This window comes from Bos grunniens, chromosome 3, assembly GCF_055505025.1.
Source record: "Bos grunniens cultivar Pamir isolate PY7600 chromosome 3, Bosgru_T2T1.0, whole genome shotgun sequence".
Classification (NCBI taxonomy): domain Eukaryota; kingdom Metazoa; phylum Chordata; class Mammalia; order Artiodactyla; family Bovidae; genus Bos; species Bos grunniens.
The window spans coordinates 110,862,242-110,886,078 of NC_141167.1; the positions used below are offsets into that span (position 1 = coordinate 110,862,242).

At 37.6% G+C, this 23,837-nt stretch overlaps 3 pseudogenes; 1 reads left to right on the forward strand and 2 right to left on the reverse strand.

Annotated features, from left to right (window-relative positions):
- Window positions 1-2,156: 2,156 nt before the first annotated feature.
- On the reverse strand, window positions 2,157-3,222 carry LOC147376796 (olfactory receptor 6K3-like; annotated as a pseudogene).
- Window positions 3,223-7,635: 4,413 nt separating this feature from the next.
- On the forward strand, window positions 7,636-8,890 carry LOC147376797 (E3 ubiquitin-protein ligase pellino homolog 1 pseudogene; annotated as a pseudogene).
- A 3,024-nt stretch (window positions 8,891-11,914) lies between these two features.
- Window positions 11,915-12,906, reverse strand: LOC147376798 (olfactory receptor 6K3-like; annotated as a pseudogene).
- Window positions 12,907-23,837: the final 10,931 nt, after the last annotated feature.

Here is a 23,837-nt window from a genome sequence, read left to right on the forward strand (position 1 = left end):
CACACAATGAAGAAAAATGGTAAGGAGAATGTAGCTTCCAAAGAATGACTGCCTTGCATCTTTTTACATTCCGCTACTCAGCCCCTGCTTTATTTCTGCTGCTGCTGCCAAGTCACTTCAGTCATGTCCGACTCTGTGCGATCCCATATATGGCAGCACACCAGGCTCCCCCGTCCCTGGGATTCTCCAGGCAAGAACATTGGAGTGGGTTGCCATTTCCTTCTCCAATGCATGAATGTGAAAAGTGAAAGGGAAGTCGCTCAGTCGTGTCCAACTCTTAGCAACCCCATGAACTGCAGCCTACCAGGCTCCTCCATCCATGGGATTTTCCAGGCAAGAATACTGGAGTGGGGTGCCATTGTCTAAATGATCTCAAATCCCTTTGATGTGTAAAAGTTCTTTGACATACAAAATAATAGGCAGTGTTGTTAAATAATTGCACATTTGATGTACATAATCTTTCTGGGAATTATAGAATTATATTAAAAGATTATAACCAATACAGTGTTAAAATACTTGTAACCCAAAAGAATATTTTAAGATTCAGATAAGAAGCTGCTGCTGCTGCTAATAAGTCGCTTCATTCGTGTCCGACTCTGTGCGACCCCATAGATGGCAGCCCACTAGGCTCCTCTGTCCCTGGGATTCTCCAGGCAAGAACATTGGAGTGGGTTGCCATTTCCTTCTCCAATGCATGAAAGTGAAAAGTGAAAGTGAACTCTCTCAGTCATGCCCAACTCTTAGCAACCCCATGGAGTGCAGCCTGCCAGGCTTCTCCATCCATGGGATTTTCCAGGCAAGAGTACTGGGTGGGGTGCCATTGCCTTCGCCACAGATAAGAAGCATTAGTTATTAATTTCTGCAATCTCAGGATGGTACAATGTCAGACAAAGCCCATACACGGCAGTGTATGTAACTTATTAACTGTTTCAGACATGGATATTAAAATAATAATCATTTATCCTCACACTTAGAAGTCTGTTAGTCAGTTGCAATAGTGAGAGCTATGTTCAACTTCAGACTCTGAGATCTGGGTTGTGGACTTCAAACACAAGGCTTCAAGCAAGTTACAGTTCAGGTCAGCTCCATGTGTCTCTCATTCTCTGAACCACTGACTCTCAGAGACATGGTTTCGTGTGAGTCCAGTGATGAAAGGCGAGCAGTTATCTGAAGTAAACCTGACTGTAAAGGTACATATTCAGTATCTATAATATTCATTGCTTTCCCAAGTCAATTAAAGGAAAAGCCCAAACCAAATCTGTGGGGCAGGAAAGCAAATGGTACTTACCATGAATCCATTCATCGCAAAATTATGGATCTGTAACGGGGATGTGAAGAATTGGGACGAATGACCCAATTTATCACATTTCCTTTTTATAGTTGTACTGCAAGTTCAGCTTGCCAGTGACAGGATTGATATTTTTCACAGAATAACTAGACTTTTATTTGATATATAGCTCAGTTGCCGTACTACTGAAGTTGTAACAAAAGTGCTGCACTAAGGCATTATTTGTGCAACCATTTACCAAATCAATATTTTTTTACCAAAAGCTATGAACATACTTTCACATCTGCTTTTAATAATTCAACTTCTTGAAATTTATCTTGAAACAGAAGTTTTTGAAATTGAAAAGGACTTTATGCAAGAAAATTATAATTGTCATATTTATAAGAATGTGTGTATGCATGTTCAGTCATGTCTGACTCTTCACAGCTCTTTGGACTGTAGCTCACCAGGCTCTTCTGCACATGGGAGTTTTTAGGCAAGAATACTGGAGTGGGTTTACATTTCTTCCTCCGGAGGATCTTCCCCACCCAGGGATGGAACCTGAGTCTCCTGCATTGCAGTGGGATTCTTTATTATCTGAGCCACCAGTGGTAATAGTTAAAAAACAATACAGAGAAGCAAACAATAGAGAAACAAAATGGAAAAATAATTTGCATGTTCAATCAATGAAGCAGTTTACCATAATTAAACTGATGATTATAAATACATAGTGGAAATAATACATTTTAGTACATAATTCTAATATATTTATCATCAAATTGCATGTATTATACTAAAAATTACACTGACTCAAGAAATTCAGAAGTAGAATTGATATTGCTGTCATCTCTGTAAATCCTCAGAAGACTTTCTTTACCAGTCTGTTCACTAGGTCATGGGGAAGAAAACTAGACTAATTGTATTATTCTTTGAAATTCTAGTCTCTTTGGGCTTAAAATTTTGTGAAGAAGTTCCATTTGTATACAGGACTGCAGTCTAAATTACTTACCAGATATATTAAACACCTTTTGGGGAGCAAAGGAGCTTCTTAATAGCATCTTTCATGTCCTTATTTCTCAAGCTATATATAATGGGATTGAAAAAGGGAGCAAGCACAGAGAATGTCAGCGCAATGGTGGTGTCCCAGAATGGTGTAGCAAAGAATTTAAGATACATGAGAGCCACACTGCCAAAAAACAGCATGAAGATGGAAATGTGTGCTGCACACGTAGAAAAGGCCTTTTTACAACCCTCAGCTGAAGGGATAATTCTGATGTAAGAGAGAGAAATAATCAAACCTGTTATTAGAATAGCAAGAGCATGAATCACTTCTTGCACCAAGATCACGGAGGTATTTGTGCAGTCTAAATTTAATAAAAGTGTGAAATCACAGAGCAGAAGATCTGATGGGTTTAGTTGGAACCACAGAAAGGTAGGGTAAAAATCCACATAATCTCAGGTAAAAGGATGAGGAAACCAAATATACAAGAGCCTGCAGAGAGCTGAGCACGTAGTCGGGGAGTCATGATGGTTAGGTAATGGAGTGGGCTGAGGTGGCAACATACCTGTCAATGGCCATGACAGTCAGCAAGGCTCCTGCAGTGTTTCCAAATGGATGGAAGAAGTACATCTGCAAGAGGCAGCCAATGAGAGATGGCCTTTTGACTGCTGGTCAGATTGGAGAGAATCTTAGGAATAGCAGCTGTGGTATACCACATCTCAAGAAATGTGAAGATATTGATGGGATTATACATGGGATTGTGGAGACAGGTATCCAGTCTTACAGCAAAGATCAATAGGTTCCCAACTATAATAAAAGTGTAGATTAAGAGTAGAGGAACAAAGTATAGGAGGCCATGATCTTGGAATCAGGGGAACCCAGTGAAGATAAATTCAGTCACTGCTGATAGATTTCCATCTTCCATGTCCCTAGAAGAGCTATCTGTGAATGAGGAAGATGGTACACCCAACTAATACAGAAGGAAATCAATGCAGTGTAAATGTAAATGGTATTTTGGTTACCTGGTATTTTTGTGTTTTGACTTTTTCCAGATTCAAAATAACTGAAAACTTGTCTATATCATTAATCTTTTTATTTGAGAGATAATACAAAATGATGATTAGTAACATGGGTTCAAATCAGACATTCTGAGTCTGAATTCTCATTCTGCCACTTGAGCAAATAAGCAAGTTATATAATCTCTCTCTGAACCTCAGAATCTTCTGGGAAAAATATCAGTGCAAAATTATGAGTATTGAAAGAATTAATGTATCAGAGTATTAATATCACTCAATATTTATTAGTAATTTCCTACCTTGAAAAGCTTTCTGAAAGAATATTAACAATATCTCATTTAGATCTTTTCACTCCTCAATTATTTGCTATATGACTGCTTTCTCTCTCCTATACAGAAGCCATTCTGTCCCATGTATCACTGATATGTTAACTGCAAAACAATGGAAAAGTTTCAGTCTTTATAACTTCACTTTGGCATTAGAAACTACTGATTACTACTACTTGAACACTGTCTCCCTCGGCTCTCATGAAACCACCTTCTCCAGGTTTACCTTCTTTCTGAATAGAAGCTTCCTCTCAGGTGTTTTGTTATAAAACTTTCTTATTTTATGTGTTATAAACTCACCTTCTTGACCCATTCCCTAAAAGACTGTGTGTTCCAGTTTCCTATTGTGGTCCCTAAAATCATGTCCTGCCTTATTATTGATGAACGCACGCCCTCCACAGTTTTTCAGTTCTTTCGAGTCTGTATCACCAGCAGAGGTATGTTTCCTGAACTTTAAATCTGCACATGCAGTCTACCCCATCTGCCACTCTCTCATGCTGCACTGTCACAGTTTTCAGAGTTCACCCTGATTTCTCCTGGATCTTTGCTTTTGTGAATGTTAACCCTCTTCCTAGAAGACCTGCTTACTCTTCTTCACTTAACTAACTCCTAGACTTTCCTCAAGTTTCAGCACAGGCATTGATCCCTATCAGAAGCCCTACAAGAGTTACTGTGGTTTCCTCTCCCTCCCTACGTTTACACGCGCGCACACACACACGTTTATTCTCATATATATCCTACAGAGGGTTTCTACCATCATCCTTACTATGTTTTTATTATAACTTGTTATTTAACTTCACGAGATTGTGAACTTCTATTAGAGCAGGATCAACATTTTGTGTTTCATAACCCTAGCATGCATTGATCGCTTGAAAATAATGGCCATTTTTTAACGAATAAGTTTGGATTAGGCTTAGAAAAATATTGTTGCTGTTTTTCAGTTGCTATGTCATGTCAAAATCTTTGCAACCCCATGGACTGCAGCACACCAGGCTTCCATGTCCACTACCTTCCAGAGTTTACTCAAATTCATGCCCCTTTCTCCTCCTGCCCTCAATCTTTCCCAGCATCATATTAAAGCTAGAAAAATCTAGAAATAAGACTGGTAGGAAGGAAACTTGTAAGTATTTATGTCTTGGACAGTCGTAAAGTCTGAATAATAGATATTATTTCTGATTTTAAGCATGAAAAGCCCAGAACCCCAAAGATGGAGCTTTCACATAAATTCTATTCCAATGCCAAAATTTAAGGCTGCCCAAGTCTTCATTATTTGAATCTTTAGAGTGTGTGTCATGCCGAACATAAAAAATGAATAGTTTCTACCCAAACCTCAGTGACCCTCAACTCACCTCTGCCAGATACAGTAGGGGTCTTCCTTTTTCCTGGGTCTCTGCATTTTTAAATGTTCTTTCAACTTCTCTGGAAGGGATTATTATAAAGATCTGAAGAAAAATACTAAAGGGGAAATGAGTTCCACAGGCACTCTTTCTTTTTCCCAGGGATCAGTATCAGAATGTGATTGTACTTTTTTCTCATCATATTTTCAGATCAAAAGAGAATCAGTGCTCCAAGGAAGACTTCAAGTTCTGGTGACCATTGTTACCTCTTTTCTTGTCATCATTGTGAATTAACCAGTCAGCCTCCATTTAGGTGTGGAATTGGAAGAATACCATATAAAGGTACACTCACCTTTGATTGGACCTTATCCTTTCAAAAACACTGGAGAAGGCAATGGCATCCCACTCCAGTACTCTTGTGTGGAAAATCCCATGGGTGGAGGAGCCTGGTAGGCTGCATGCAGTCCATGAGGTTGCGAAGAGTCGGACACGACTGAGCGACTTCACTTTCACTTTTCACTTTCATGCATTGGAGAAGGTAATGGCAACCCACTCCAGTGTTCTCGCCTGGAGAATCCCAGGGACCGGGGAGCCTGGTGGGCTGCCGTCTACGGGGTCGCATGGAGTCGGACACGACTGAAGTGACTTAGCAGCAGCAGCAGCAGCTTTCAAAAACACAAGAAATAGGACGATGTCAAAAGAGCCTTACTGACATGTTAATTATTGTGAACAAATTAATGAATAGAAAATAGATCAATTTTCATGAAAATATGTAAGTTAGAAGTATGCCATACTAAAGAAGATGGAAGAGTCCCAAGTTTTATCCAACAATATACACAGGGATTTCCTTCAAATTGTTTCTATTAATTCTGCTGAACTCTATAGTTCCCCCTTTTCAGCACAAAATATATTAAAGATTTGTATGTATTTCTTGTCTACTACTTCCTTCTACTCATTCTTTTTTAAATTCCCATAATTCCTTCTTACTTCATGGCTATAAAGAAATAGTTCCAGAGTAGTTAGTCCATATTTATCATACTGTGAATGCTCACAAAATTGTTTTCATGACTCAATATAAATGAGGCAAAAGCTCAGATATTTAATATTAGCTTGCAGCATATCAGTAAATACTATTGATAAATTTAGGTTAGTGTACAACTCGTATGTGTGTGCAGGCAGACAAGAGCAGGATATCATGTGATAATACAACTTATTGAAATGTTTTGGTTTTTTGGACAACATATTATTAAAGTTCAATTTTAATTATGTGGATATTCACAAAAGCTCTAATTCAAAAAAATATTTTAATGATAAATGATTCATGTAAAAAAGTGCACAAATTATAAATGCATATTTCAATAAATTTTTACTTTGTGAAAATACTTGTCTGACTCTACACAAATCAAGTATTAATTCTGTTATCACTTATGTCCATTTTGTTCATCTGTTTTTTAAGCTTCCACATGATTGTGAATTTCTCCTTTGCTAATTTTGATTCTGTCAATTTTTGTCTTATAAATTGTAAGCCTATATTTTTTTGAAACATAGATAATACAATGTATTCCATTTTAGTTAGAAACATTTATTTTGTCTGGTTTTGTTTTAAGATAACTTCTTCTATCATCTACTGTAGAAATTTTACAATTTCCTCAGGGTATTAGTCTCTTTATTCCTGGAATTTCAGTTTCATTAAAATTTCATTTCTTTAGTTTCCATGTAACCTATTTTGCAGGACATTGTATTTTTCTTCTTTAAATTTTATGATATTTTCTCAAGTCAAAACTCTAGATTAGTTTTCTAGTGTTCAATTTTTAAATTTCTTCCATTGAATATTATTACTGAACATTAATCTAGTTAGCTTTTATCACTAACAGTACCATAACAAACTAGCACATGTCATACATTAAAAGACCTTTATAATTTCTTTATAGATTTAAATTTGGAATATTTAAAATTATTTCTGTAATTCTTTCTTAGGGCAGCTTATGGTTAAATATTTGCTATTATTAACAGAATATGCCCATTTTTAATGTACATTAACCTCTCTCCAACCATCACTCCATACCTGAAAATGCAGATTCCAGTGTAGTATTCTCATAAACACACACATATCCCTAAATGCCACACACTATTACATACACAGAGGGATATAACAGTGCAGTGCTGGGGAGTGAAATGGTGACATACGTGCCTTTAAAATAAACAAACAAAATACAGAGATATTAAAAACTGATTGCTTACATTTCCAAAATCATTTTTCTCAACTAATCAAGAAGCAGAGGTGCTTCTTGTGATCTCCTGTGGTCAAGTGCACAAAAGTTTTGTGTGACATAGAATGAATCATATTTTCTGAATTTTAAGGCTTTATGAAATTTCCTGGCTAGAAATGTACTGTATTTTGCAAATTAACTTTCCTTGGTTTTCTCCATTTGGTTTGTTTAAGAACCTTTTGGAAAATATAAATTTTCTAGATTGGGGCACACAGAGGGGCTAAGAGAGTGGTGTATTCAGACAGGGCTTGGAAGATCCATGACCCACTCTGCCTCCTTATACTACCTTGCTGTATACAGCATTTCTATTTGTTTTCTTTAAAGACGTATCCTTTATAGGAAGCTAGTAGATGAAAAAATGTAAAAGTATCCTAGGGCTCATGATCAGTGAACAAAGATTAGAAAAACACAGCCAAATCATGTTATACTCTGATCAAAAAAATCATCCATCCAAAGCACCAACAAAATATGGTGAACTCATTGCCTTAGGGTGCAAAGACTGTCTCCCAAATGGTGATAAAGGAAGAAGGAAAAGTCTATTTGCTTTGTTTTTAAGATATAAAGCAAATACAGTGAAGCCCAGCACTGTAGTTATGGCTTGTTCTCCTTAGGTTACAAAGGAAATAAGCCACAAAGACCAGTATAGCATAGCACTGGGTCCAGGCAGCTGTAACTGAATATGCTCATGATAGCAACATTAATGTTTCAGATTGGTCAGTTGACTGAAAGTCTCATTAATTTTGTAATAACTGATATAGTTCCAGGAGTAAAAGTATTGATAATTCCGACACACAGTCAGTACAAAGCACTATATCAAGATTTGCTTTTAGAATTATATGTGAATATAATTTCCCTTTACATCACAGATATATGTTTCAGGATTTGACTCATCAAAAAACATCTTTCTGGGGAAGAAGAGTGGCATTTTGAAGGTGTCAGATGGGCAGATGAATGGCTTGACCACTAATGGCTGTTTTGTTATGCATCCACATAATGGGTTCACAGAAGATTCTAGCACTGAAATATGGAGGGAATTATCAAAGTGTTGAAATGCACTCAGCTTTGTATAATACCAAATTAGCTCAGCAGAGAGGAAAAATGGTGGAAATTGAAATCAGTAAGCTATAAGCTGTCTTGTTAATTCAACTCTGCAGTATAACATCGTTGTGGCATACTCCAGAAGGCCTATTCTGCCTCCTGTAGTGAAAAATTCAGTTTTAAGACAGAAAATCAATTCAGTGTTACCTCAGAACCCTATCGGATTCAAAACACTAGCATTTCCTAGTATGAAGAGGAAAGACATCAATGAAAACAGCCATGGGTATTTCTAAACTGTAGCCATGTGTGTTGTTACCATAATGGGAGAAACAGAAAAACATGATGGAAAAGATTATAAATGTCCCATGTGTAAGTCTGTTGGTTCCTACATCCTTCTGTGACTTGGATTTGAAGCTAGATTTTGTGTGGATCCTGGTCCTCCAACTTACGTATGTAGCACCTGTGGTTATGGGAGTTCAGAAAAAATAATCCTCCAATGGGCCCCAGATCCCACTTCTTCATGGTTCTCATGTTTCTCATGCAGCCTGGCCCTTTTGTGTCCATTGGTTGGTTGGAGAACAAGGCTACATTAGCATTATTGCTCAAGGACCTTTAACAGGCAGTTTTCCAATATGATAGGTTTCCAATCTGTTATCTACATCACATTTTCTTTGACTCTAGCTATTGGCATCAAGAAGAATAATTTGTAAAACTTTATAATAGATGGCAGCAATTTCCAAGCAAAAATATGAGAAACTTAGCAAAGAATTTTTGAAAGTACCAGACTTCTGAATTCTGAGTTTTGACAATCTATTTTGACAAGAAAAGGCAAAATTAAGTTGATAAAGTTAACTTGATGCCTTAATTTTAGTATTTTTTAATTGTACATCCTTAATGTTGAAAAATTGCTTTGTTTAAGTGAGGCTGCTACTGGTTCAAGCTAATTGGTTTGCAGTTTATGGTAAACATTGTAAAATATGTATATTAACTTTTTTCCTATTAATATTTATATGTATTATGGAAGATGCCTTCGAAATTTCTAGATAGAGTAGCATAACAATGGTGTCATATCCTGGGCACATTCACAAATAGTGGTTTAGTGAACACAGTTCAAGGATTTGTCATGCTAGGAAGAAGGATTAGAGAGCTTCTCTCCTCACCTCCATCAAATAATGGTATTTAGTAGATTAGAATACATTATGAAGCCAAATTTGTATTAACTACCATTGTGCATAACGTGTTTGTTTTTAATCATTGAAAATAATCAGGAAATATTTTTCCTTGATATTTCTACTAAATTTCTACTAAAATAGAAATTTAAAGTTAAGAAATATTTTATACGCCCCTTTGAATATGCAATTATCTAATTTTCTTCCATGAAAACTGTTTTTAGAATCAGCAGCATTTGGCAAATTTATTTTTTCAGACATAATCTACATTTCATCTGTTCACTGTTTTTAGGAATAAAATTATTTCTATAAGAAAAGCATAAATTTACAAAAAAGGAGAGTGACAATTTGCTTTTAAAAAGGAAATGCTTCATTAATTAGCCTATATTTGTCCTTATCCAGGTGATAGGAAATCTAGATAAAAAGGATCGAATGACAACAGTGCCTTCTTTGGTTAACCTAGCAGACTAGCTTTAACTGTGGGCTTGAATCCTGAAGAGAGTTGTCATGGTAACTCAAGTAAATGGTGGCAAACGGGCATCAGTGGCAGCAGTGTGGAAGGACAGACTTCCACAGTCTGTTTGTTCTCTAATGTCAATGAGTTCATTGCTTTCAGAGCAAGAAAAATTTCTTCTCCCTGCTCTTTTATAAAATGTGTCTTTTCTTAAATTCCTCTATTCACAGAGTATATAGTATTCTCGGAAAATCTGAGAAAGTCAATTACTTTTTAAAAAAATAATTTTGTTTATATACTGTTCTGGGACTTCATTGATGAGTGGACTTTTCTCTAGTTTCAGTGAGATGGGGCTACACTCTAGTTGCAATATGTGGGCTTCTCATTGCTTCCCTTGCTTCAGAACATGAAATCTAGAGCAAGCAGGCTTCAATAGTTGCAGTGCGTGTGACTCTACAATTCTATGATTCCACACTCTAGTTTTCTTATGGACATGTCTAACAATATTGAGAATTTAGTCTTACTAAATATATATGCTTATTGTAATAAACAAGTTATAACTAAAAATCACAGTGTAATTTACTTCTGAAAGTACTATTTTTGCTTTTTTCTTAGCTATGTGCTTCTGGACAAACCTAAGCAGGTAATGGGAATACCAGACCACCTAACCTGCCTACTGAGAAATCTGTATGCAGGTCAGAAGCAAGCTAGAGCTGGACATGAAACAACAGACTGGTTCCAAATCAGGAAAGGAGCACGTCAAGGCTGTATATTGCCACCCTGCTTATTTAACTTATATGCAGAGTACATCATGTGAAATGCCAGATTGGATGAAGCACAAGCTAGAATCAAGATTGCTGGGAGAAGTATCTATAACCTCAGATATGCAGATGACACCAACGTTATGGCAGAAAGTAAAAAAGATTTAAAGAGCCTCTTGATGAAACTGAAAGAGGGGAGTGAAAAAGTTGGCTTAAAACTCAACATCCAGAAAACTAAGATCATGGCATCAGGTCCCATCACTTCATTGCAAATAGATGGGGAAACAATGGAAACAGTTACAGACTTTATTTTTTGGGCTCCAAAATCATTGCAGATGATGACTGCAGCCATGAAATTAAAAAGATGCTTGCTCCCTGGAAGAAAACTATGACCAACCTAGACAGCATATTAAAAAGCAGAGACATTACTTTACCAACAAAGGTCTGTCATGTTTTTGCCAGTAGTCATGTATGGATGTGAGAGTTGGACTATAAAGAAAGCTGAGTGCCAAAGAATTGATGCTTTTGAACTGTGGTGTTGGAGAAGACTCTTGAGAGTCCCTTGGACTGCAAGGAGATCCAATCAGTCCATCCTAAAGGGAATCAGTCCTGAATATTCATTGGAAGGACTGATGTTGAAGCTGAAACTCCAATAGTTTGGCCATCTGATGCAAAGAACTGACCCACTGGAAAAAACTCTGATGCTGGGAAAGATTGAAGACAAGAGGAGAAGGGGAAGACAGAGGATGAGATGGTTGGATAGCATCAGTGATGCAATGGACTTGAGTTTGAGTAGGCTCTGGGAGTTGGTGATGAACAAAGAAGACTATCATGCTGCAGTCCATAAGGTCGCAAAGAGTCAGACACAACTGAGTGACTGAACTGAACTGAACTGAATCAAGTAATACATAATTCATAATTATATAGAAAATATGCCAAAGGTCTATTTCCTGAATAAAGACATAATGCCTTGAAGCACTTGGCCAGCTTCTGAAGTGTAATTCTAACCTTCTAAAGTGGTGAGAAATTTTTCCTTTACTTGTAACTTTTCAGAAGGAAATCTTTAAGCTCCATAATAAAATTCTTGATGAAATACCCATCAAATTTCATAGCGATGGCAGAACATAAATGTGTTTTCCCAATAAAATAATAATAAAATAAAATAATCAGGATAGCAGACAGATGGCTCAATGTGACAAAAATTAGAGAGAGAATAATTTCATATTTTAATCTGTTAGAGAAATATTAAGAGTGAAAGGCAATCTGTGGCTCAGAGTTAACCTCCAGATGTGTTCAACACTCTTTGAATACAGAAGAGTTTTCTAATTGCATCCTTCATGTCCTTTTTTCTCAGACTATAGATGATAGGACTGAAGATTGGGGGAAGAAGAGTAAACATCAGTGCAACAGCTGTGTCCAAAACAGGTGAATAAGGGGTATTGAAACACAAGTACATGAGGGACACACTGTCAAAAAATATCAGGAAAACTGTGATACGGCCTGCATAGGTACCAAAAGCCTTCTGTTGACTTTCAGCAGAAGAAATTTTCAGGATCATGGTGACAACTCTTATATAGGACAGGGCAATGATTAAGACAGTAATGGTGATGGCCGCAGCAAGGACCACATCCTCAATCAGAATCATGGATGTGTCTGTGCAGGCCAGGCTCAGAACTGGGACAAAGTCACAGAAGATTTGATGGACTTTACTGGGACCACAGAAAGGCTATGTTGAAATCATTACAATCTGAGGAAGCAGGATGAGGAAGCCAAAGATGCAGGAACCTGCAGAAAGCTGAGCACAAAGACGGGTAGTCATGATCATTTGATAGCGAAGAGGGTTGCAGATTGCAACATATCTGTCAATGCCTATGGTGTTAGCAAGATTTCCTCTGAATTTCTTGGTAAATGGAAGAAATATATTTGCAAGAGGCAGCCATTAATAGAGAACATCTTTTATTTCACTGATGAGATTGTAGAGCATCTTGGGAATGATGGCTGTGGTACACCAGATTCCAGAAAGGGAAAGATACTGATGAAATTATACATGGGATTGTGGAGCTGGGTATCCAGCCTTACTGCAAAAAGATCAATAGATTTCCAATGACAGTAAAAATATAGATGAAAAGTAAAGGAAAGAAGTACAGAAGACTACCTTCCTGGATCTGAGGAAAGCAAGTGATGACAAATTCAGTCACTGCTAATAGGTTTCCACATCTCCATATCCCCAGTAGAACTACCTGTGAATAAAGGAAAGGGTACACACCAGCTCAAGGAGATCAAACCAGTCAGTCCTAAGGGAAATCAACCCTGAAGGACTGATGCTGAAGCTGAAGCTTCAATACTTTGGCCACCTGATGCAAAGAGTTGACTCATTGGAAAAGACCCTGATGCTAGGAAAGACTGAAGGCCAGAGAAGGGGACTACAGAGGATGAGATGGTTGGATGGCATCACCAACTCAATGAACATGAGTTTGAACAAACTCTGGGAGATGGTGAAGGACAGGAAGCCTGGCATGCTGCAGTCCATGGGGTCGCAAAGACTTGGACACAATTTAGTGACTGAACAGTGAACAACATACCAGCTCACAAGGAAGAATATTTAGTGTATTGATAAATAACTTGAATGAATAAGAAGAAATAACTTGAAAGTTTTATGTTTTTTCCCTAACTTTATAAAAAGTGACCAACATTCTATATTTTTTTTCACTTACTCCACCAGAGTCACTATTGCAGAAATAGATTTTCCCAAATGTTTTTAGTGGTTTAAAAAAAAAAAAACAGTTAAAAGTATTTTTAGCTTAACTTCTAATATAAGTGTTTGTATTTAAAAGTTATGCACAGGGACTTCCCTGGTGGTCAGGTAGAAAAGACTTCACCTTCCAATACAGGGGCTGTGTGTTCTACCCTGGTTGAGGCACTAGGATCCCACATGCCTCTTAGCCAAAACATAAAACAGAAACAATGTTTTAATGAATTCAATAAAGACTTTAAAATGTAAAACAAAAACTATGTGCATGTACTATATTATGACGGACAGGGCACGGCAAACAACTCCAGCATTCTTGCCTGGGGAATCTCATGGACAGAGAAGCCTGGGGAGCTACATACAGCCTACAGGGTCTCAAAGATTCATACATGACAGAGTGACTAACACACACACATGCACACATTATCTAACAATACATAATATCTTAAAGTAAGAAGCATGAGTAAAAATAAACATAACAGAAGTACTATTATTTTCTTTTTCCACCCTTGGGCCATCTTGCACATTTCTCTTTGGAGATCTCTGTTCTAGGGCATGTAGACCTGGAGTCTACATTGAAATCTCAGTTAAATTTGTTATTATCTATGTGTCTTTTGGGAAATTGCTTGATCTGTCTGTCTCAAATATTCATCTGCAAAATGAGATTAATGATAGTACCCTTTCATAGGTATACTTAGGATTAAGTTAATGACTACAAAAGACTTAAAACATGCTTAACAGGCAGCTTAGTGAAAGGGTTCAGTTAGTTCAGTCGCTCAGCCGTGTCCAACTTTTTGCGACCCCATGAATCGCAGCACGCCAGACCTCCCTGTCCATCACCAACTCCCGGAGTTCACCCAGACTCACGTCCATCGAGTCAGTGATGCTATCTAGACATCTCATCCTCTGTCGTCCCCTTCTCCTCCTGCCCTCAATCCCTCCCAGCATCAGAGTCTTTTCCAATGAGTCAACTCTTCCTATGAGGTGGCCAAAGTACTGGAGTTTCAGCTTTAGCACCATTCCTTCCAAAAAAATCACAGGGTTGATCTCCTTCAGAAAGGACTGGTTGGATCTCCTTGCAGTTCAAGGGACTCTCAAGAGTCTTCTACAATACCACAGTTCAAAAGCATCAATTCTTCAGTGCTCAGCCTTCTTCACAGTCCAACTCTCACATCCACACATGACCACAGGAAAAACCATAGCCTTGACTAGACGAACCTTTATTGGCAAAGTAATGTCTCTGCTTTTGAATATACTATCTAGGTTGATCATAACTTTCCTTCCAACGAGTCAGTGTCTTTTAATTTTATGGCTGCAGTCACCATCTGCAGTGATTTTGGAGCCCAGAAAAATAAAGTCTGACACTCTTTCCACTGTTTACCCATCTATTTCCCATGAAGTGATGGGACCAGATGCCATGATCTTCGTTTTCTGAATGTTAAGCTTTAAGCCAACTTTTTCACTCTCCACTTTCACTTTCATCAAGAGGCTTTTTAGTTCCTCTTCACTTTCTGCCATAAGGGTGGTGTCATCTGCATATCTGAGGTTATTGAGATTTCTCTCAGCAATCTTGATTCCAGCTTGTGTTTCTTCCAGTCCAGCGTTTCTCCTGAGGTACTCTGCATATAAGTTAAATAAGCAGGGTGACAATATACAGCCTTGATGTACTCCTTTTCCTATTTGGAACCAGTCTGTTGTTCCATATCCAGTTCTAACTGTTGCTTCCTGACCTGCATACAAATTTCTCAAGAGGCAGATCAGGTGGTCTGGTATTCCCATCTCTTTCAGAATTTTCCACAGTTTATTGTGATCACACAGTCAAAGGCTTTGGCATAGTCAATAAAGCAGAAATAGATGTTTTTCTGGAACTCTCTTGCTTTTTCCCAGATCCAGTGGATGTTGGCAATTTGATCTCTGGTACCTCTGCCTTTTCTAAAGCCAGCTAGAACATCAGGAAGTTCACAGTTCACATATTGCTGAAGCCTGGCTTGGAGAATTTTGAGCATTACTTTATTAGTGTGTGAGATGAGTGCAATCGTGTGGTAGTTTGAGCATTCTTTGGCATTGCCTTTCTTTGGGATTGGAAGGAAAACTGACCTTTTCCAGTCCTGTGGCCACTGCTGAGTTTTCCAAATTTGCTGGCATATTGAGTGCAGCACTTTCACAGCATCATCTTTCAGGATTTGGAACAGCTCAACTGGAATTCCATCACCTCCACTGGCTTTGTTTGTAGTGATGCTTTCTAAGGCCCACTTGACTTCACATTCCAGGCTGTCTGGCTCTAGGTCAGTGATCACACCACCGTGATTATCTGGGTCATGAAGATCTTTTTTGTACAGTTCTTCTGTGTATTCTTGCCATCTCTTCTTAATATCTTCTGCTTCTGTTAGGTACACACCATTTCTGTCCTTTATCAAGCCCATCTTTTCATGAAATGTTCCCTTGGTATCTCTAATTTTCTTGAAGAGATCTCAAGTCTTTCCCATTCTGTTGTTTTCCTCTATTTCTTTGCATTGATTGCTGAAGAAGGCTTTCTTATCCCTTCTTGCTATTCTTTGGAACTCTGCATTCAGATGTTTATATCTTTCCTTTTCTCCTTTGCTTTTTGCTTCTCTTCTTTTCACAGCTATTTGTAAGGCCTCCCCAGACAGCCATTTTGCTTTTCTGCATTTCTTTTCCATGGGGATGGTCTTGATCCCTGTCTCCTGTACAATGTCACGACCTCATTTCATAGTTCATCAGGCACTCTATCTATCAGATCTAGGCCCTTAAATCTATTTCTCACTTCCACTGTATAATCATAAGGGATCTGATTTAGGTCATACCTGAATGGTCTAGTGGTTTTCCCTACTTTCTTCAATTTAAGTCTGAATTTGGCAATAAGGAGTTCATGATCTGAGCCACAGTCAGCTCCTGGTCTTGTTTTTGCTGACCGTATAGAGCTTCTCCATCTTTGGCTGCAAAGAATATAATCAATCTGATTTCAGTGTTGACCATCTGGTGATGTCCATGTATAGAGTCTTCTTTTGAGTTGTTGGAAGAGGGTGTTTGTTATGACCAGTGCATTTTCTTGGCAAAACTCTGTTAGTCTTTGCCCTGCTTCATTCCATATTCCAAGGCCAAATTTGCCTGTTACTCCAGAAGTTTCTTACTTCCTACTTTTGCATTCTAGTCCCCTATAATGAAAAGGACATCTATTTTGGGTGTTAGTTCTAAAAAGTCTTGTAGTTCTTCATAGAACCGTTCAATTTCAGCTTCTTCAGCATTACTGGTTGGGGCATAGACTTGGATTACTGTGATATTGAATGGTTTGCCTTGAAAACGAACTGAGATCATTCTGTCGTTTTTGAGATTGCATCCAAGTACTGCATTTCAGACTCCTTTGTGACCATGATGACTACTCCATTTCTTCTGAGAGATTCTTGCCCGCAGTAGTAGATATAATGGTCATCTGAGTTAAATTCACCCATTCCAGTCCATTTTAGTTAACTGATTCCTAGAATGCCGACACTCACTCTTGCCATCTCTTGTTTGACCACTTCTAGTTTGCCTTGATTCATGGACCTGACATTCTAGGTTCCTATGCAATATTGCTCTTTACAGCATTGGACCTTGCTTCTATCACCAGTCACATCCACAGCTGGGTATTCTTTTTGCATTGACTAAAGTCCAATTCATAACACTAAAGTCATTTTATTTTAACATTCTGCTTTGTGCTTCCTCCTCTACTAATCCATGAAGCTCATCTGACTATGTTAAATAACACCCTGTCTGCTAATTACTAATAGAAACTAGCTCATAAGTTTCTGAGAATGGTTAAACATATTAAAAATAATATAGCATAATACGATTCATATTGTGAATTCTGTATTACTGCATTGATTTTTCAATCACTCAGACATGTCCAACTCCTTGTGACCCCATGGACTGTAGCTCCCCCAGGCATTTCCTAGGCTTTCCTAGGCAAGAATACTGGAGGGTTTGCCATTTCCTCCTCCAGGGGTTCGTCCCAACCCTGGGATCGAACTCTCGTCTCTGGAGTCTCCTGCATAGGCAGGCTGATTCTTTACCGCTGCTGCTGCTGCTGCTGCTGCTAAGTCGAGTCAGTCGTGCCCGATTATGTGCGACGCCATAGACAACAGCCCAGCAGGCTTCCCTGTCCCTGGGATTCTCCAGGCAAGAATTCATTTCCTCTTCCAGTGCCTGAAAGTGAAAGTGAAGTCATTCAGTCGTGTCCGACTCTTCACGACCCCATGGACTGCAGCCTACCAGGCTCCTCGGTCCATGGGATTCTCCAGGCAAGAGTACTGGAGCAGGGTGCCATCGCCTTCTCCGTCTTTACCACTAGTGTCACCTGGGAAGGCCGTACTGTATTACATAGTGTTATGAATATTGTGTGCAAAGTCAGTAGTGTGTTACATAGTACTGAGTCACTAACTGAGACTAGCACAAGTATATATTTCTCATTTAACGCTCAAAATGCTCTAATAAGATAGCATTATTAACCCCACTTTACAAATGAGAAAACCTAGCATAGACAAAGTAAATATATTTAAATGCTTAAAGTATGTTAGAAATGTACTAAACACTCCAAAATATTGGGCACCATTACATTGGAGTGTCCACATTATATTTATTGTATTACATAAGGATCATCATTATATTTATTGTATTACATATATTTATGGCATGACATAAGGATCATTTATTGTATTACAACTTGGTTGTTTTACCTTCTCAAGCATGAGTTCCTCCTGAAAAGGGTTGACAAGCAAAATATGAGTTGGTCTCAAATAAATCAACTTGGAGCAAGGCCACCACGTGCAATTATGATTAAACCCACAGGACCGTCATGAATAATCTAGCAAAGAAAACTGAGGAATGTTTGGAAAGAAAAGTATGACAACTCAATTTTGATGAGAGTCACAATCAAGTCTGGACAAAGTAATCTTTCAAAAGATGGCATCATAAATGGAGTATTCTGTTTCACATATACCTCGGCCTAGTACTTCAGTAGGCAGAGTTTCTTCTAAACTTTCCATTGCCTCTCACCAAAATTCAAAGCCTCTAATTTTTTATATTCAATGTAATAATAATGCAATCTATAATAATCCATATTATATAATAATGCAATCTTCATGGAATAAGATTATTCTTTTCATGCATAGTGAGTGAATACCTTCTTTCCAAGCCTGAGTCTTCTGCACTTACCTCTACCAAAGACCACAGAAACTCTTCTATTTATCTGGGTCTCTTCATCCTTGATATCCTTTAAGTCCCTCAAAAGGCAGACTTGCAATTATATTTGCCAGTACCTCAGGGCATAACAGAAAGGGAAATGGGTTCCATACGGGACTTCTGCCCTGCACTGCAGCAGACAGCATCACTTTCCCTCATGGGGTTAGTTATCAGAAAACTCCCCACTGTACTTTCCTCTCATTAGTTTACAGGTCAAAGTTTTCAATAAATATTTATTTCCTGATTGCACTCATCATCCTGATCGTTGGAAGCTACTTTCTCCAGCCCTACGATCATTGTCCTTAGCTGTGCTACAGGGCACCTTGTAAAGAACAGTTTTGTTATAGTCCTGTTATTACATGAACAAAGAGATATAGAGAGTCTTGAATGAATATGCTGACACCAGTAAAACATCTTGAAAGATATATATAATAGAAAATAAGATGATTTTAAAATAATCATGCAATTAGGATTTTATACCAATATTGAAATGAAGGAACAATGTTATTTTTTTTTCTTATGCTACAAATGTATGTGAATCTCTCCAACCTTAAACAATTCTCTTTAGTCCTGTCAACCACAGTCAACATCTTATACTTTTCATGAGATTATTGTGTACTTAATCTACTGCTCTGTTGAAAACTCAAAGTTTTTTTTTTCCAAATGTAGTTGATTTTATCTTGTAATCTTCTTAAAAGATTACCTAATATGAGATTTTGGAAATATATTTTGGTATAGGAAGACATTCTTTTTCTGAAAGTTTTGTTTAACAATTCTTCTTGTGACTTGGAAGCTTATTTTCCTTGTCTATTTTCTTTTTTTTTTTTTTTCTCTAATTTTATTTTATTTTTAAACTTTACATAATTGTATTAGTTTTGCCAAATATCAAAATGAATCCGCCACAGGTATACATGTGTTCCCCATCCCGAACCCTCCTCCCTCCTCCCTCCCCATACCATCCCTCTGGGCCGTCCCAGTGCACCAGCCCCAAGCATCCAGCATCATGCATCGAACCTGGACTGGCAACTCGTTTCCTACATGATATTTTACATGTTTCATTGCCATTCTCCCAAATCTTCCCACCCTCTCCCTCTCCCACAGAGTCCATAAGACTGTTCTATACATCAGTGTCTCTTTTGCTGTCTCGTACACCGGGTTATTGTTACCGTCTTTCTAAATTCCATATATATGCGTTAGTATACTGTATTGGTGTTTTTTCTTCTGGCTTACTTCACTCTGTATAATAGGCTCCAGTTTCATCCACCTCATTAGAACTGATGCAAATGTATTCTTTTTAATGGCTGAGTAATACTCCATTGTGTATATGTACCACAGCTTTCTTATCCATTCATCTGCTGATGGACATCTAGGTTGCTTCCATGTCTTGGCTATTATAAACAGTGCTGCGATGAACATTGGGGTACACGTGTCTCTTTCCCTTCTGGTTTCCTCAGTGTGTATGCCCAGCAGTGGGGTTGCTGGATCATAAGGCAGTTCTATTTCCAGTTTTTTAAGGAATCTCCACACTGTTCTCCATAGTGGCTGTACTAGTTTGCATTCCCACCAACAGTGTAAGAGGGTTCCCTTTTCTCCACACCCTCTCCAGCATTTATTATTTGTAGACTTTTGGATCGCAGCCATTCTGACTGGCATGAAATGGTACCTCATAGTGGTTTTGATTTGCATTTCTCTGATAATGAGTGATGTTGAGCATCTTTTCATGTGTTTGTTAGCCATCTGTATGTCTTTTTTGGAGAAATGTCTATTTAGTTCTTTGGCCCATTTTTTGATTGGGTCGTTTATTTTTCTGGAGTTGAGCTGTAGGAGTTGCTTGTATATTTTTGAGATTAGTTGTTTGTCGGTTGCTTCATTTGCTATTATTTTCTCCCATTCTGAAGGCTGTCTTTTCACCTTGCTAATAGTTTCCTTTGTTGTGCAGAAGCTTTTAAGTTTAATTAGGTCCCATTTGTTTATTTTTGCTTTTATTTCCAATATTCTGGGAGGTGGGTCATAGAGGATCCTGCTGTGATGTATGTCGGAGAGTGTTTTGCCTATGTTCTCCTCTAGCAGTTTTATAGTTTCTGGTCTTACGTTTAGATCTTTAATCCATTTTGAGTTTATTTTTGTGTATGGTGTTAGAAAGTGGTCCAGTTTCATTCTTTTACAAGTGGTTGACCAGATTTCCCAGTACCACTTGTTAAAGAGATTGTCTTTAATCCATTGTATATTCTTGCCTCCTTTGTCGAAGATAAGGTGTCCATATGTGCGTGGAATTATCTCTGGGCTTTCTATTTTGTTCCATTGATCTATATTTCTGTCTTTGTGCCAGTACCATACTGTCTTGATAACTGTGGCTTTGTAGTAGAGCCTGAAGTCAGGTAGGTTGATTCCTCCAGTTCCATTCTTCTTTCTCAAGATCGCTTTGGCTATTCGAGGTTTTTTGTATTTCCATACAAATTGTGAAATTATTTGTTCTAGCTCTGTGAAGAATACTGTTGGTAGCTTGATAGGGATTGCGTTGAATCTATAAATTGCTTTGGGTAGTATACTCATTTTCACTATATTGATTCTTCCAATCCATGAGCATGGTATATTTCTCCATCTATTAGTGTTCTCTTTGATTTCTTTCACCAGTGTTTTATAGTTTTCTATATATAGGTCTTTAGTTTCTTTAGGTAGATATATTCCTAAGTATTTTATTCTTTCCATTGCAATGGTGAATGGAATTGTTTCCTTAATTTCTTTTCTGTTTTCTCATTATTAGTGTATAGGAATGCAAGGGATTTCTGTGTGTTGATTTTATATCCTGCAACTTTACTGTAGTCATTGATTATTTCTAGTAATTTTCTGGTGGACTCTTTAGGGTTTTCTATGTAGAGGATCATGTCATCTGCAAATAGTGAGAGTTTTACTTCTTCTTTTCCAATTTGGATTCCTTTTATTTCTTTTTCTGCTCTGATTGCTGTGGCCAAAACTTCCAAAACTATGTTGAATAGTAATGGTGAAAGTGGAAACCCTTGTCTTGTTCCTGACTTTAGAGGAAATGCTTTCAATTTTTCACCATTGAGGATAATGTTTGCTGTGGGTTTGTCATATATAGCTTTTATTATGTTGAGGTATGTTCCTTCTATTCCTGCTTTCTGGAGAGTTTTTATCATAAATGGATGTTGAATTTTGTCAAAGGCTTTCTCTGCATCTATTGAATAATCATATGGTTTTTATTTTTCAATTTGTTAATATGGTGTATTACATTGATTGATTTGCGCATATTGAAGAATCCTTGCATCCCTGGGATAAAGCCCACTTGATCATGGTGTATGATCTTTTTAATATGTTGTTGGATTCTGATTGCTAGAATTTTGTTAAGGATTTTTGCATCTATGTTCATCAGTGATATTGGCCTGTAGTTTTCTTTTTTTGTGGGATCTTTGTCAGGTTTTGGTATTAGGGTGATGGTGGCCTCATAGAATGAGTTTGGAAGTTTACCTTCCTCTGCAATTTTCTGGAAGAGTTTGAGCAGGATAGGTGTTAGCTCTTCTCTAAATTTTTGGTAGAATTCAGCTGTGAAGCCGTCTGGACCGGGGCTTTTGTTTGCTGGAAGATTTCTGATTACAGTTTCAATTTCCATGCTTGTGATGGGTCTGTTAAGATTTTCTATTTCTTCCTGGTCCAGTTTTGGAAAGTTGTACTTTTCTAAGAATTTGTCCATTTCTTCCACGTTGTCCAGTTTATTGGCATATAATTGTTGATAGTAGTCTCTTATGATCCTTTGTATTTCTGTGTTGTCTGTTGTGATCTCTCCATTTTCGTTTCTAATTTTGTTGATTTGATTTTTCTCCCTTTGTTTCTTGATGAGTCTGGCTAATGGTTTGTCAATTTTATTTATCCTTTCAAAGAACCAGCTTTTGGTTTTGTTGATTTTTGCTATGGTCTCTTTTGTTTCTTTTGCATTTATTTCTGCTCTAATTTTTAAGATTTCTTTCCTTCTACTAACCCTGGGGTTCTTCATTTCTTCCTTTTCTAGTTGCTTTAGGTGTAGAGTTAGGTTATTTATTTGACTTTTTTCTTGTTTCTTGAGGTGTGCCTGTATTGCTATGAACTTTCCCCTTAGGACTGCTTTTACCGTGTCCCACAGGTTTTGGGTTGTTGTGTTTTCATTTTCATTCGTTTCTATGCAAATTTTGATTTCTTTTTTGATTTCTTCTGTGATTTGTTGGTTATTCAGCAGCGTGTTGTTCAGCCTCCATATGTTGGAATTTTTAATAGTTTTTCTCCTGTAATTGAGATCTAATCTTACTGTATTGTGGTCAGAAAAAATTCTTGGAATGATTTCTATTTTTTTGAATTTACCAAGGCTAGCTTTATGGCCCAGGATGTGATCTATCCTGGAGAAGGTTCCGTGTGCGCTTGAGAAAAAGGTGAAATTCATTGTTTTGGGATGAAATGACCTATAGATATCAATTAGGTCTAACTGGTCTATTATATCGTTTAAAGTTTGTGTTTCCTTGTTAATTTTCTGTTTAGTTGATCTATCCATAGGTGTAAGTGGGGTATTAAAGTCTCCCACTATTATTGTGTTATTGTTAATTTCTCCTTTCATACTTGTTAGCATTTGTCTTACGTACTGTGGTGCTCCCGTGTTGGGTGCATATATATTTATAATTGTTATATCTTCTTCTTGGATTGATCCTTTGATCATTATGTAGTGACCTTCTTTGTCTCTTTTCACAGCCTTTGTTTTAAAGTCTATTTTATCTGATATGAGTATTGCTACTCCTGCTTTCTTTTGGTCCCTATTTGCATGGAAAATCTTTTTCCAGCCCTTCACTTTCAGTCTGTATGTGTCCCCTGTTTTGAGGTGGGTCTCTTGTAGACAACATATGTAGGGGTCTTGTTTTTGTATCCATTCAGCCAGTCTTTGTCTTTTGGTTGGGGCATTCAACCCATTTACATTTAAGGTAATTACTGATAAGTATGTTCCCGTTGCCATTTACTTTATTGTTTTGGGTTCGAGTTTATACACCGTTTTTGTGTTTCCTGTCTAGAGAATATCCTTTAGTATTTGTTGGAGAGCTGGTTTGGTGGTGCAGAATTCTCTCAGCTTTTGCTTGTCTGAAAAGCTTTTGATTTCTCCTTCATACTTGAATGAGATCCTTGCTGGGTACAATAATCTGGGCTGTAGGTTATTTTCTTTCATCATTTTAAGTATGTC